Here is a 14,896-nt window from a genome sequence, read left to right as displayed (position 1 = left end):
AGAAGACGGCCGGAGCTTGGATATCAGGTGATAGCCAGGTTGGAAATCCGGGCCACAATGAGCAGACTGGAGGCAGCTGAAGCCAGGGGCGTGGGTGAAATGACTCACGGAGGGCCCCGGACAGAAACCCAAGGAGCAGCATCATTTAGGGAGCAGCCGAGGAGGAGGTGCCAGTGGAAACTGGGGTATGAAGAGGACGAGGAGAGAGCAGAGGCTGGGAGTCTGCTGTGGGATGGACCAGGCTGGCTAAAGGGCAAGTAAAACCAGTAAAGCCAGTGAGGGGAGGCAGGCAGAGCGGGAGCAAGGGGAATGGGGCGGGGCAGGGAGGAGGGCAGGGGACGGGGTGTCAGCCCTAGCAACCTGGACTGTCGTGCCCTGACCGTGTACTAACTTCTCTGCATCCAGGCCCAGCTTAGTTTGCTCTGGGCCCATCTTTCATGGCTCTAAGGGAGGCCACCATCTTGACCTTTGGGGGCTCAAGCCTCTGGGATCAGAGGTAAAACAAGGAGGGTCTTATAACCTCCCTTCACTCATCTCTTGGCTAAGAGCTTCTGGACTACTGGGCCAACGCCACTCTTCCTTGCTTTGCACTGAAAAAAAAAAAAAAAAATCAGCGTAGATAGCATGTAGTGATATTTCTGAGCGTGGCTTTGATCTTGTGGTAGGAACATTCCAGGAGAAAAGCAAGAAAAAACTTCTTAAGACTCTGTCGATTGTTAGCTGAGAGATTGGGTGTTGGGCTGATTGATGGAGGTCCCGCCGCTCAGCAGTCAGGGGAAAAAGGCTCTCCCCTCGCTCTCTGAAGACCAGCGTGGCGTGTTCTAATCCTGGCCGCCAGCTGCTGCCCTCATGGTTAAGCACCTCTAACAACTACCATGTGTCAGCTGGAAATTTTACTTAAAGAAACAAACAACAATCCTAATAGTGAAATAGGGTTTGTGTATCTAGGCTCACATCACAGGTGGAATCATGTTCTATACATGCAAACAAACTTTTTAAAATACATGTATGAAGTTTGATAATCACCTCTGAAGATTTTTAGTGTGGGGATGTGATGGGACAGGGTTGGAGAATTTAACAATGATGTAAAGACTCTACAAGTCAAATTGTTCTTTTACTTTCTCCACTTTGCATAATCACAGTGTAAACAACACATATATTAGTATTAATGTTTATTCCTTTGGTTAAATAAAAATTCCAATACACAGGAGGTAGCTTTTAGAGGTTCTTAACTGTGAAGGAAGCGAGATAGGGTAGTTTTTCGCCTGAGATAAATCCAAGAAAATTACATTCACCTTGGTGGGTGGGGACCAAATGCAGATATTTTTAAGAAAAAGTCAAGAGGCATTGAACCCACAAATTTTCTTTTCAGGAAATTAGTATTTTCTATTTGATTAATGATGGAAATTGACCATGTCTACGTTGCCTCCTTTCTCTTCTTATCAATTCAGAAACTAGAATATATTCCATCTGCTGTCCCTCCTCTCACCTCCAATCTTCTTAACCTCATTAAGACAGAATTGCTAAATAATAATAGCTGATGATAGTTTCTGATCAGATGAGGAGAGATGGATGATCATAGAGATGAAGGGGCATCAGGCAGGTCTGACTGAAGGAGGAGGCTGCATATGGGGTGAAATCTAGGGGGTCTCATTTTGACAATTTTATTTGACGACTCATTCTCTTCTTTAAATGCTGTGGGGTTTTTTTGTTTTGTTTTTCTGGACTGAACTGGAACCATTAGGGTCATTTTTGTTTGGATGTTGTTTGGTTCCCATTCATTTACTTACTGAGCGTGCACCATGCACTGTGCTAGATACCTGGGGAGAGGTAATGCTTTTATAAACCTCCTTCTGGTATCATCTCAGGTGACTCTTAGGATGGACTCACCTAAGGATTTGGCAGAAGGCAAAAAGGAAGAGCTAAAGGAGGGCATATGAAGAGAGACTTGGCCTTTGTGCCCAGGTGGAACCCGCTAGTTTTCCTAATGTCTGCAATGGTGCCACTGGTGCCAGCCACCGTCTGCTGTATAAAGTGCGACACTCACTCCCGACCCCGACGTGAGGCATTTCTGGGAGAGTCGCAGGGACTGCACTAGGGCCGTTGGCTATACAAGTTGGTTCTTGAGGGCATCATCTCAGATCCAGATGACAGATAACAGAAAAATCCTGTTTGGTTCGATTCTGTGTCTCTCTGACCTGCACTAGAAATATTTTTTGAGTCTTATTATAGTTGAAACCTTCCATTATATGTGATGGGAACAATGGAACTTACTCTTTTTTCTTATTTGTCATGGCTATCAAGAATCACAGAAGATGTTTTGCAGACCAAAATATTGGGGACCTTATTGCCTCCAAATTTTCCAGTCAGAGATGGAAGAGCTAAACGTATGGGAAAAGGACATTTCTAGTTTAATCTTTTTTTTTTTTTTTTTTGGCCGTGCTGCTTGGCTGGTGGAATCTTAGTTCCCCGGCCAAGGATCAAACTCGTGCTCCCTGCAGGGAAGCACGGAGTTCCAACCACTGGACTGCCAGGGAGTTCCCAATCATTCTTTTTTAATTGCTGAAATGCAAGGCTCAGATGATCCTGAGTTAGAACAGTGAGCTTGGTGCTGCACTGTACCAGAAGATTCCAATCCAATGGCGTCTTGTTCCAAAATTATTTTAAAGCCTTAAAAATGAATGTAGCTGCAACTTCATGCAACGAAGTAAAATGGGTATTTGAGAACTGTAATACTGGTTATGAATTATAATAATACTGGCCACGACTTATTAGCCCTTATCATGTTCCAGGTTTCCTACTAACTGCCTTGTATACTTGCTCTTGAAGCCAAGTCTGACCGTCAGTCACAGTGGTTAGCTAGTTCTCGGGGTTAGGATGTCTGCTTCTCCTCATTTTCCCACTTGCTCTGTTCCTGTCTACTTTGTTAATCTTTTTTTTTTTTTTTTGGCTGCGCTGGGTCTTCGTTGCTGCACACGGGCTTTCTCTAGTTGTGGCAAGCAGGGGCTACTCTTCGTTGCAGCACGTGGGTGTCTTATTGCGGTGGCTTCTCTTGTTGCGGAGCACGGGCTCTAGGCACGCGGGCTTCAGTAGTTGTGGCACACGGGCTCAGTAGTTGTGGCTTGTGGGCTCTAGAGCACAGGCTCAGTAGTTGTGGCACACGGGCTTAGTTGCTCCGCAGCATGTGGGATCTTCCCGGACCAGGGCTCGAACCCGTGTCCCCTGCATTGGCAGGCGGATTCTTAACCACTGTGCCACCAGGGAAGTCCCTACTTTGTTAATCTTAATGTGTACACATTCTTTACCTTAACCCACTTCAAATTTCTTTTGGAAAAAGGCAGCATTCTGATGAATGAAATACATTTTTGGAATGATTTTTTAGAGAGTGATTGATTGTGAAGGCTTTAGTTTGTCTCAAATTCTAAAGAATCTATGGTTTACCTGAAAGACAACAGCCATTCTTGTTAAATTATTCTGCTCATGTTTACTTTGTAAAACAGTGGTATTTTATGCAAACAAAGTTGGAAAGCCTTGATTTGGGCTCTGCAGGGGCAAAGGCCTTTCCTCTGTTACCAAGTACAGAATACGGTCCCCAGCTTAGTTTGACTTACAATTTTTTGACTTTAGGATGGCGTGAAAGTGATATGCAGTGAGTAGAAACTGTACTTCGAATTTTGAAGTTTAATCTTTTCCTGGGCTGGCGGCATGCTCTCCAGTGACACTGGGCAGTGGCAGCGAGTCTCAGCTTCGGGTCAGCCCTGCAATCATGAGGGTAAACAATCAATTCACTGACAAGTCATTCTGGACCCAGACAACCATCCTGTTTTCCACTTTCAGTACAGTATTCAATAAATGACATGAGATATTCAACACTTTATTATAAAGTAGGCTTTGTGTTAGATGATTTTGCCCAACAGTAAGCTAATGTAAGTGTTCTGAGCATGTTTAATGTAGGCTAGGCAAAGCTATGATGTTCTGTAGGTTAGGTGTATTAAATGCATTTTCAACTTATGGTATTTTCAACTTATGATGGGTGTATCAGGAGGTAACCCCATTGTAAGTTGAGAAAGATCTGTACTGTCTGGTGGGGCTTCAGAGGGAGGCTCTGTCATTTGCACACCTGCCCATGGATCATAAGGGACAGGTGGGGTGGATTGTCATCTAGAATGAAGTCTGGCTTGCTCTCCTTTATAATATAATGTGTTTTCATGTACACATAATCTTTACACTTGTACTTTATGGACAGTCCATGTGTGTGTGCATATAAATATAGTATATATGTGATCATTTCTCTAAGCTGTTTCATTTCTCCGTGAGTCACCCTCCGTAATTATGCACAGTAACCTAATTGAAATATAAACCGTTCAAAGAGAATTTACAGATTTCCAGAAAGGACAGGTGCCCATTGACAAGGACTCCTGCCCTTGGCAAGCTGTTTTGGGGGGAGCTGTCAGAAGTCTGAGGGGGTCAACGAACACTTTCACTCAAGGGCAGGAAAAGCCACCTCCAGCTGGCAGCTCCCTTCTGGCACTTGGGTGGTGGTAAGTCGGGATGGATGCTCCCTCTGGGGCTGGGATCCCGTTATCACCCCAGGCACACTGCCTTTGGAAGAGGCTTCGGGAAGGCAGGGAGGGGACATCAGGTCAGGTCAAGGCTCAAAAATCTGTATTGTTGACTTAAAGATCTTCTCAGGAATTTCCAGGTGCCTAACAAGCAAGGTTTAAAGGGAACTGCACATCAAAGCAAGTGGCCCATAGACTCTGAAGGAGAAGGCAATTCAGTATCCCTAAATGGAAGCTTTGTTATTAAAAGAGCCCTTATCCCGTGAGGCTCTGAGGTAAAACCAGTTAAGTCTTGACTAACTGTTTTTGTGTTCTAACATTTTAAATACTTTGGCGAGTTCTTGTTTTGACCTAGTGAGGCTAAGGTGGGTGGGAGGGATGGACCTTAAAGTGATGGGAGGATTTTTACTTCTAATTTTCTGATAACCATACTGCCTGCCTTGCCTGGAAAATGCTTCCTTACGGTGCCAAGTAGTACAAAATAAAACCAAATAGTCTTTGTGTATTTACACTGGGGCCTTAGTTATATAAAAAATATGGATAGAAAACATTAGTAGAAAATACGATTAAATGGTACCAGTGGTTTTCTCCTTATTTTGGGGTTGTGAATGTTTTTTCCCCCCCCAAATTTTATGTACTGAATGAGACATATTTATAATGAAACTGAAATATGGGAAAACAAAACAAAAAAACCCAACCCCACCTTTGTTTTGCAATTTATGCCACACATTTTGTCTGAAAATTCCATCAAATGTGATAGTCTTCAACCTTGGGGGTTGTGTGTCACCTGGAAAGCTTTTAAATTTTTCAGAGACTATGAGGTTTGGCCTGGAGGGCTGATGTACAGCCAAGGTAGAGGACCTATGAGCTTGTAAGCAGATAGGTTAGGGGATCCCGGGAGAAAGAGAACCAGGAATGGCTTTCTTGACATAAGAAGAAGCCATTTTGGCCTAAGCCATTTTGGGATCTAAGGCTGGGATCACTGGCCACAGTGCTCGCCCTTGAACACGTCTCAGTAATTAATGATGCTAAGGGAACAAAGGAATATAGGAACAGAGAAAAGGCAGTCAGACAATAGTGAAATGATAAAGCAGAGTCCTAGTTCTTCCTCAAGGGATATACATAATAATGTGTCTTTGAGTTCTGCAGGAACTAAGGCTCCCCCGCAGGTAGAGGAGGGAATGACGGTGCTGACCTGACCCTCCTGACTTCAATCAACTAAAGCTTGGACTCTGTTGACCTTTGCCCCAATTCTATGCTGAATTCTCCTCTGCTCAAGCCCCTTCATGAATATGCATGTACACTTAGCTTAAAACTTCTCCAATTTTGTGGTTCAGAGAGACACTGCTTTGGGAAAGATCCCCAGTGTTCTCCTTACTTGCTGCACGTAATAATAAACCCTTCCTTCTCCTGATCTTTGGCTTGGTTGTGTCTTTTGGCTCGATGCCCAACAAGAGGCAAACCCAGTTTTCAGGTAACAAGCTGATGGTTTCCAGACTTCCTCACTAATCGGGGGATGATGACCCTCCCGTGAAGTCCACGACAGCAAGACTCTGGCTGGAATCAGAAGCTGAAGGGAGTGTCGGCAGCCACCACTACTGTGAATGGTGGATAATGGGGTGGGTCTCCTGCGTGCGTCCAGTTGAACAGATTCCCCAGGGGGGGCTTCCACGTCCATTATTAGCCTACTGGGTACTGGAAAATGGTCAAACTTAATTCTCAAAGCAATATTCATTTAAATTCATTAAAAAAAAAAACACATACAAATCTCACAGCACTCTTGGAAACAGGAGAGAGTTTGTGAAATAAAATATATATGCAACATTGCAGGTTGGGATTCACCTCTTCAGATGGTTGCTATCAATCAACAGGCCAACCGTGACAACTTTTAAGCTAAATATTCAAGGAGGCACCTGTCTTTTTAGCTAGTGGGTATGTGGGTGTGTGTGGCAGTGGTGGTGATGGTGGCCAGGATCTGAAACTATAATATGGGAAGTGACACAAATCCCTCAAGGCTTGGTTTGCAATAAAGATAACATAATGGAGATTTTGATCTAAAAGATCAATAAGTTTTCTTTCTTAATTATCATCTCCATAGGAAATGAGAGTATTTCATTTCAGATTCTAGAGACTCACATAAATGAAAAGTTCCTGAAATTCAGGCATACGGACAAGCAAATTCATTTTCAGTTGAGTGGAGCAGGAGACGCAGATGGGGTGTCTCTCAGCCTCTGCTCCCCTTTCCTGAGAGTTGTCCCTGCTCAGACCCAGGGGCAGAGTCACACTTGCTCCACAGGATGCTGCCTTCCTGGCTAGAGCTGATGGGATTAGCAGTGGGACTAACAAGAGTCTCAATCCCGAGAGTTTTGAATTGGGGCTGTGAGACACTATTTAGTCATTCCTGCAGGGCAGTGAACGGAGGACGTGGAAACTAGGGAGTGAGGGCAGGCACGCCGGGTCAGGGGCATGCATGAGCAGTGGTGGTTGCTTCGCTGAGAGATCAGCAGAGCGGATAATTTGAGAGAACTCGAGCGAGGGAAGCTGGCTGCCGGCTTCCTGGGCCAGTCCTCTGTTGGTCCCAGCCAGGCTGGATGCCCTTGGATTCCATTAGTCACCTCGAGAGCCTTCCATAAAGTCCTTTTTGCTTAAACTAGTTTGAAGTGATATCTTTATCTTGTGACCCAGAAAGCCTTGACTAGAAAAAATGGTAACCAAAGCAAAATGCATAACTTAACCAGTAACTAACATTGAGAAAGAAATGTTAACGGAAGCAGACATTAAGAATGCATTAGTCATTTTTTCCCCGATGAAAATTTTAGAGCAGTCATTCTTAGCTTTTGCAGGGGGTGGTAGTGGTTAGAATTCTTTAAGAAATTCACAGAAGTTATGGACCATGACCATCTTTTTAGGAAAAAACCCACAGTTTGCATATAATCCACAGACCACAAGTTAAGTATTTAGGTAATTAGTGTTTTGATTTGAGCCTTAATAAATGTGCATATATAGGTGTTATTTTCATTATACCTCCCAATTCGAGTATAAGCTTCTTTCTAAAGGATAAAACCCTTGTTTCTCTGTAAATTTACTTTAGTTCATTACCTGATGGCTCAATTAGTACTGTTCAATGCAGTTATTATCTGTTAAATTATTGGATGTATATTTTATCAAAATATTTTATAATGGGACTTCCCTGCTGGTCTGGTGGTTAAGACTCCACACTTCCAATGCAGGGGGCTAGGGTTCAACCCCTGTTCGGGGAACTAAGATCCCATATGTCATGTGGCCCGGCCAAAAAAACACAAAAAAACAAAAACAAACCATTTTATAATATTGAAAATACTTTTTTCAATTACTAAAATACTTTTTGCATGCCAGCCATGATCTGTGCCCCAAACATCATTAGTCATCAAAGAAATGCAAATCAAAACCATAAGATACCACTACTTCACACCCACTAGGATGGCTAAAATAAAACAGACAAATATTAACAAGTGTTAGTGAGGATGTGGAAAAATTGGAATCCTCATTCGTTTTTGATGGGAAGGTAAAATGGTGCAACCACTTTGGAATACAGTTTGGTAGTTCCTCAAAAAGTTAAACATAGAGTTACCATATGACCCAGCAATTTTTCTCCACTCCCAGGTATGTGTAAGAGAAATAAAAACTTGTCACACAAAAAAACTTGTGCATAAATATTCATACCAGCATTATTCATAATAGCAAAAAAAAAAAAAACTAGAAGCAACCCAAATGTCTGTCAACTGATGAATGGATAAACAAAATGAGGTATACCCATATACTGGAATATTATTCAGCCATCAAAAGGAATGAAGTACTGATACGTGCTATTACTTACATGAACCTTGAAAACATTATGCTAAGTGAAAGAAGCCAGTCACAGAAGACCACATATTACATGATTCCATTTACATAAAATGTCTAGAACAGGCAAATCCATAGAGACTGAAAGTTGATTAGTGGTGGCCAGAGGTGAAGAGGAAGGAGGAAGGACTGCTAATGGGCGTGGGCTTTTCTTTTTGGAGTGATGAAAATATTAAAAAAAAAATTAGTCATGATGATCGTATTACTCTGTGAATGTATTAAAGACCACAGAATCATACACTTTTAAAAGGATAAATTATGTCTCAAGCTGCTCTATAAAAATCTAAATTGGTGATCTCAAAGGCAGGTGTCCAACACCCAATTCTTGCTCTTCCACATCAACCTTGTCCTCTTGCTGTGCCCTGTGGAGCTCAGAGTGGACCACATGCATCTACTCACACAAAGTGGGAACCCCAGGTCAGGCTCGGCACCTTGTCTCTCCCTCCCCCCAATATTTGGTCCATCCCTGAATCTTATCAATTTTATCTCGTAAATCTCTCTTTAGTTTTTCCACTTGTCTATACCTTTATTGCTACATCCCAAGCTACCATCATCTCTTGTTAACAAAGTTTCTTTTCTGCCCTGTTTATTCATTCTTGCCCCTCTTCAATCTGCCACCCATGCAGCAGCAGGCAGTGCTGGGTTGCTCAACAGATGAACCAGGCTTGTGCTAACTACACGAGCAAAGCAGGCCACCAAAAAATTGAGGCGGGAAGACTGCCACCATGTCCTGCCTGCTGTCCGCAGTACACAGTGAGGTGTTGCTTCAGGAACTTGCTTCAGACATAAACTAAGAAACTAAGACCCCCACCCAGTGGAGGATGTTGACTACATGCTGACCACAAAGCATGCAGACCCCAGACTGGTTGGAACCAGAAGACTGATGATTAAGATTTCCAAAACATCACCCTGTTACCTCACCACCAACCAACCAGGAGAATGTCCATGAGCTGATCACGTACCCGTGACCCTCGCTCCTAATGCTGCCTTAAACAAACCCTTGCTCCAAAGCATCAGGGAGTTCAGGTCTTTTGAGCGTATGCTGCCCATTCTCCTTGCTTTGTGTCCTGCAAATAAATGCTGTACCTTGCTTCACCACAAAAAAAAAAAGGAAAGAAAAAGAAAAAGAAAAAAACATTGAGGCAAAATTTCTTGAAAAATTTTGTATTTTCTGCAAGTAATAGAAACCCCAGCTAAGACAATGAGAAAATGTCTCCCCTAACAAGTTCAGGGTTAGGTAGGCTCTACGGTTAGGCTCAGCCATGTCTTGGAACACCTATATTTTTCCTATCTTTCCATTCTGCTGCCTCCCCTCATGGTGGTAAGGTGGCTGCCAGCAGCAAATAGGCAGCCTATTCCCCTATACACATCCTGTGGCAGAAGGAAAATCTCCTCCCCAACTCTAAGTTCTTCCCTGAGCTTGAATTAAGCAAATTTAAGTTACATGTGCAATTGTGGACCAGGGAAAGGGCAAACACTCATTTGCACAGACTGACTGAGGTTCACTTGTGGATTGGGTAGACAACTGAACAAAATTTGAAGATCTGCTCAGAAGGATGAAGCGGGGATGGATGCTTGACCCTGATCTAATACGGCTCTTCTTTTATGCAAAGCTTGAAATATAGGGAAGGGGCCCTTGTATACTGCAGAAAGAGGAAGGTGATTTAAGCAAAATGTCATTTACAGCATGACTTTTCCCCCTTCTTATTTCAATATTCAAAACTCAAATGCACTTGATTTTCTGTCGTCCAGCACAAACACACTTTAATAATTTATCTATAATTCAGTACAGAGCTTTCTAATTTTTCTTACTGCATTATGATAAAGTTAAAATATAAAGGCTGACAGCGTACGGGATCAGGTGTGGGTCATTTTCCCCAGTTAAAAAATATATTGAGCATGACAGCAGAGGTTCACTAACTACAGGAGTAAATATAAAGTTGCAGCCTTCGCTTTTGGGCTGTAAGCATTTAAGCAATATATATCACACATCTACAATTATGCCAGCCTTAAGTAAAACGGAAGCATATTTTAGGCACAGTTACAGGATAAGCTGAAAGATCTGAAACCATCCTTTCAGACAGCAGGCTTAGGCACATGATAGGTAATTAAGTTATAAAAATCCGCTATATTAAAATCAAGCACAGCTAGGGGACTTTTCTGGCAGTCCAGTGGTTAAGACTCTGCGCTGCCAGTGCAGGGGGTGTGGGTTCAATCCCTGGTTGAGGAATTAAGATCCCACATGCTGTGCAGTGTGGCCAAAAGATTAAAAAAAAAAAAAAAAAATCAAGCACATCTAACCCAGAAATAAGGGCTTCTGTGTAATCTTTATAAAAATGAGGTTATTCATTTCAAAATGTACTTAAGTCACTAGCAAGCACTGAGGTCCAGGTAATTCATTTCTCCGTACCTGTGTACGGTTGGCAGCTCCTGGTTATATTATACTGTGCCAGCTCTCTTCCCCTATGTTGTCAGGATCTGTCATTGGTCAGTTAAAGAGAAAAGCCAGTTAAAATGGGGAATCATAAAATTATAATAAAAATCCTTTTAACTTTATTTTTAATTTAAAACATATACAAGTCCATTCATCCATCATTCCTTTGATATCAGGCTAAGGCCTTTTCTTTGAGTGGGGTCTGCTGACTGGGGCCGCACCTAAGGTGACCATTAGCTCAGCAAGCAGCCTTGCCAATTTTAGTTTCAGTGTAGTGAGGACTCAAAACACTCGTGGAGCAAACCGACGGCAGAATTCTTCTAGATTTTGACAATCCTTTCCTCCCACCCAAACTTTCACATTTGTTTTGTCCACACATGTGTTTTCCTGATATCAGGTCTTTCTAATTCCACAGCATCTTTTTTTCCTGATATCAGGTCTTTCGCAAGCATTCAACTTATTTTCAGAGAGATTATGACTCTCTTCACACTCATATTTGTTTGATTTTGGTAATACTGAATTAAATTATGTAATTACTGAGTACAACTTGCATAAACAAGTTTGGGAACAAGTGACTGACTTTGAAAAGCATACAACTCAGGGACAAATGTGACTAGCCCATCACGGACTGGCTTATTTACTAGTTGTAAAAAGTGGGTGGGCCTTGAGCACCAGTCCTATTTTTCACAGAGAACAGAGACTGGTTCAAAGGTCTGAATCACAGGAAAGTGGAGTTGGTTTAAGAAACAGAACATCTAAATTCAGAGACTTAGCCCTCAAACTCACATGAAGTTAGTGTGGAAACTCTTTTCTGTGGGATGCTAACAAAGATTTGAGAAACCTTTCTTCGCTAGGTCCCTGGTGGGACCAGCAATGCTTCTCTGAGGGAGATGCCGTGCCCAAGCCCCCATTTGGATGTGTGTAGCGTCACTGGTTCTGCTCCTGGTAAATTCTCTAAAATGTTAAAATATATCTATCTCCCTTTGAAGGGGGCAGGCGAGGAACTGTTTCTAGTTTATGTTTAATAAAATATGTTTAAAGTAGCCTTAATATAGGTTGGATTACTAAGGATAATAAAATTCTCTAGGAGAACCCATTTGCTAGCCAAAAGGGGAAAAAAATGATCCTGTTTCCCTCCTGTGATAAAACAGCAGGCCTACAGTGGAATTATAAAGTTCTAAGATTAAATTATCTTCATTTACCTTCATTAGTGGTTGGATTGCACACTAAGAAGTAGACACTGAAATGATAAAAGTGGTGGTGATTTAGGGTGGGCCATGAAATTAGAAGTATTTCCTCTCTACCCTCTTAATGTCTAAAATGAAATTATATTACTTTTATAAGTAAAAACAACAATAAAAATACCACCACAATTTACCACTACACTTAATTAGTAATAATAAGCAGAAGTAGTTCAAAGTTTTACACAGAATGACCTGTAGCCTTATCATGAGAATCCCTCTTTGGGTAATTCTTACTGAATTCAGTGGGAAGACCAAACAATTCTTTTAAAATTTTCCTATTGTTTTGTCTCATGCGGTTTAAAAACTTTAAGAGAAACAAAAACTAAGCAAGACAAATCCACAGCTGTTTTCCTAACTAGCATTTAGGAAGCTCACCAAGCTATGGAATCTCTATCTTAAAAGGTTTAACCAGTCTTCCAAATGGCAGCATTGAATGGGGTTAAGGTTATGAACTGAAATGCCACTTACCAGCTCAGTGACCTTGGATGATTACTAAACCTCTCTGTGCCTCAGTTTCCACATCTGCAAAATAATGGTAATAAGATTACCTACCTGATTAAGAGTATTAAGTAAGTTAATGTGTAGTTAATAAGTTATGTGTAAACTCTTTTAAACAGTGCCTGGCATGTAATAGGTTCTATACAAGTTTAACAAATACATGCAAATTTTTAAAATGTCAGTGAGTTTACTAAGTACATACTTTAGCATTTCTGTATGATTTTCAACATTCTCTCATTCAACATCCTTATCCTTCAAGATTTTTACTAATAATTTCTATTAAGCCTGGACAAGTTAAACTGATGCTTAATGAAATGTATGCTAAATTTAGGACAAGTAATCTAAATGTCTAAGAAGACAGGGTTTATAGGTTATGCGATGAAGATCTTGAATGATGTCATGTGTGTGCCCATCAATAAACAGCAGTCCTTCCTAAAGCTTCCCCACAGCATGGGGGCCCCTCAGAGATGCTGATGGTGCACTAGGGAGGAATCCAGGTGGGAATGATGCGTGTGTATGCTGGCAGCTTTAGAACATGAACAGAAGTTCCTGGATGCTCCTCCCTTCAAAAGGTGAGAGCCTAATCACCCCCCCTTGAGTGTGAGATGGACTTAGTGACCTGCTTCTAGCAGATAAAATGCAATAGAAGTGGTGGTGTGCAACGTTAGAGACTAGGTCTTTCCTCGCTTGGATCTGGAGGAAGCTGAAGGAAGCTGAGGGAAGCCAGCTGCCCCATCACAAGGACACTCAGCAGCCACGTGGAGAGGCTCACGTGTGCAGAGCTGAGGCCTCCTGCCGACAGCCATGTGAGGCAGCCACCTTGGAAGTGGACCTTTCAGCCCCAGTTGAGCCTTCAGATGACTGCAGTCTGGCTTGAGTGAAACGTCATGAGGGGCACTGAGCCAGGACCACCAGCTGAGCCACTCCTAGATTTGACCTGAAGAAACCATGCAAGAAGATAATACACATTTGTTGTTCTAAGCTGCTATATTTTAGGGTAATTTTCTACACTGCATAGATAAACCACTACAGTCTGTGTTAATGGATGAAGTAGACAGCAGGGTAAAAAGTACCCTTTCTAGACCTGACACTTCACCTGGTGAAAACCCATCATCTTGACCCAAGAACTATCCCCAAATTGCGATGATAAAATGGTTTCTTTCTTCCCCCTGCTTAGCTGCTACTTTTTATGTCACCAGCATGTTAGGGTTTGTCCTACCATTAGCATAATTGCCTAGAATATCTGTGCCGAAGTTTGAGTGTTGAATGCGGTCTCAGTGAGACAGAGGCTGTTACTAGGAGAAGGCTGGGGGCCTGGCTATGGAGACGCCCCAAAGAGTAAAGACTGCAATAAACTGTCTGGGCTTTGATTCTCTGTCCTGAAGGGTCATAAACTATTTTATTAGAATATTCAAAACTCACAGACTAAACTGACAGACATGGAGGCAGAACTACACAAACTAAATTCACACGACACTGATGTATAAATCAGAAAGCTTCTCTAAGTTTACTATGTGCAGTATGGAATTCTGATGCTCTCATACAGAGCTCCCCCTTTTCCTGAATGATAGCTTAGAGTCCGTATGGGCAATCAGAAGGTGGCTCAGTTAAGCTTGCACTTAGAGGACAAAGTGGCAAGTCTCGAGGTATGTTCTTCCCAAGCCACAGCAAGTCTTCATAAACTGATACTACCGGAAGTAGAGAATACCTCTGGTCACTGAATGGCTCACATCTCTTGGATTCAGCACCTCCCCTCCGTGGGTTAACACTGTATTCACACTGTCACATTTTGTTCCTCTAAACTCTTGGCAAATTGACATTTTCTTTCCTCAAATGAGTTAATAGTGATTAAAAGCCACAGTGTACCTGGGAAACGTTGAGGCTTTTCTCACATGATGATTAAACTAGTTTGACTCTCTGGGGATATCTTATTACCAAGTCCTCAGGAGGGATCTCACTGCTGTCTTCTCATACTACCTGTATAGTTTGGAGCACAGGGCATTTATTAGCATATCAGAGCCTGTCCAGAGATAATATTTCAGAACTGGTACTGCATTTCAAGGGCAGTTTTGTAATTTCTGATCTTTTATCTAGAAATTTTCATGATCAACAAAATCGTAAGTTGATCACCAGGGGTTGAAAAATGAATAAAGAGCAGTTATCAAAAACAGGACATTTATGTGATGTTCTCCTTTTTCAAACCACTATATGTAGTAGTACAGTTTTCTAACTTGAGTCATGAATATTCTTACCAAAATCAAGTCGTTCACAAATGG

At 42.1% G+C, this 14,896-nt stretch overlaps 1 long non-coding RNA gene across 2 annotated transcripts; it reads right to left on the bottom strand.

Moving 5' to 3' along the window:
* Positions 1-290: 290 nt before the first annotated feature.
* LOC133081345 (uncharacterized) lies at positions 291-14,601 on the bottom strand. Of its 2 annotated transcripts, XR_009698784.1 has the most exons (5): positions 14,487-14,601; positions 12,591-12,644; positions 10,855-10,922; positions 3,612-3,758; positions 291-590 (listed from the first exon to the last, which is right to left on the bottom strand). It is a non-coding gene; the product is annotated as an uncharacterized LOC133081345 (long non-coding RNA). The 2 variants fall into 2 exon arrangements; XR_009698783.1 differs by lacking the exon at positions 10,855-10,922.
* Positions 14,602-14,896: the final 295 nt, after the last annotated feature.

This window comes from Eubalaena glacialis, chromosome 20 (assembly GCF_028564815.1).
Source record: "Eubalaena glacialis isolate mEubGla1 chromosome 20, mEubGla1.1.hap2.+ XY, whole genome shotgun sequence".
Classification (NCBI taxonomy): domain Eukaryota; kingdom Metazoa; phylum Chordata; class Mammalia; order Artiodactyla; family Balaenidae; genus Eubalaena; species Eubalaena glacialis.
The sequence above is the reverse complement of the archived record's forward strand: the minus strand, read 5'-3'. Positions and strand labels throughout refer to the sequence as shown.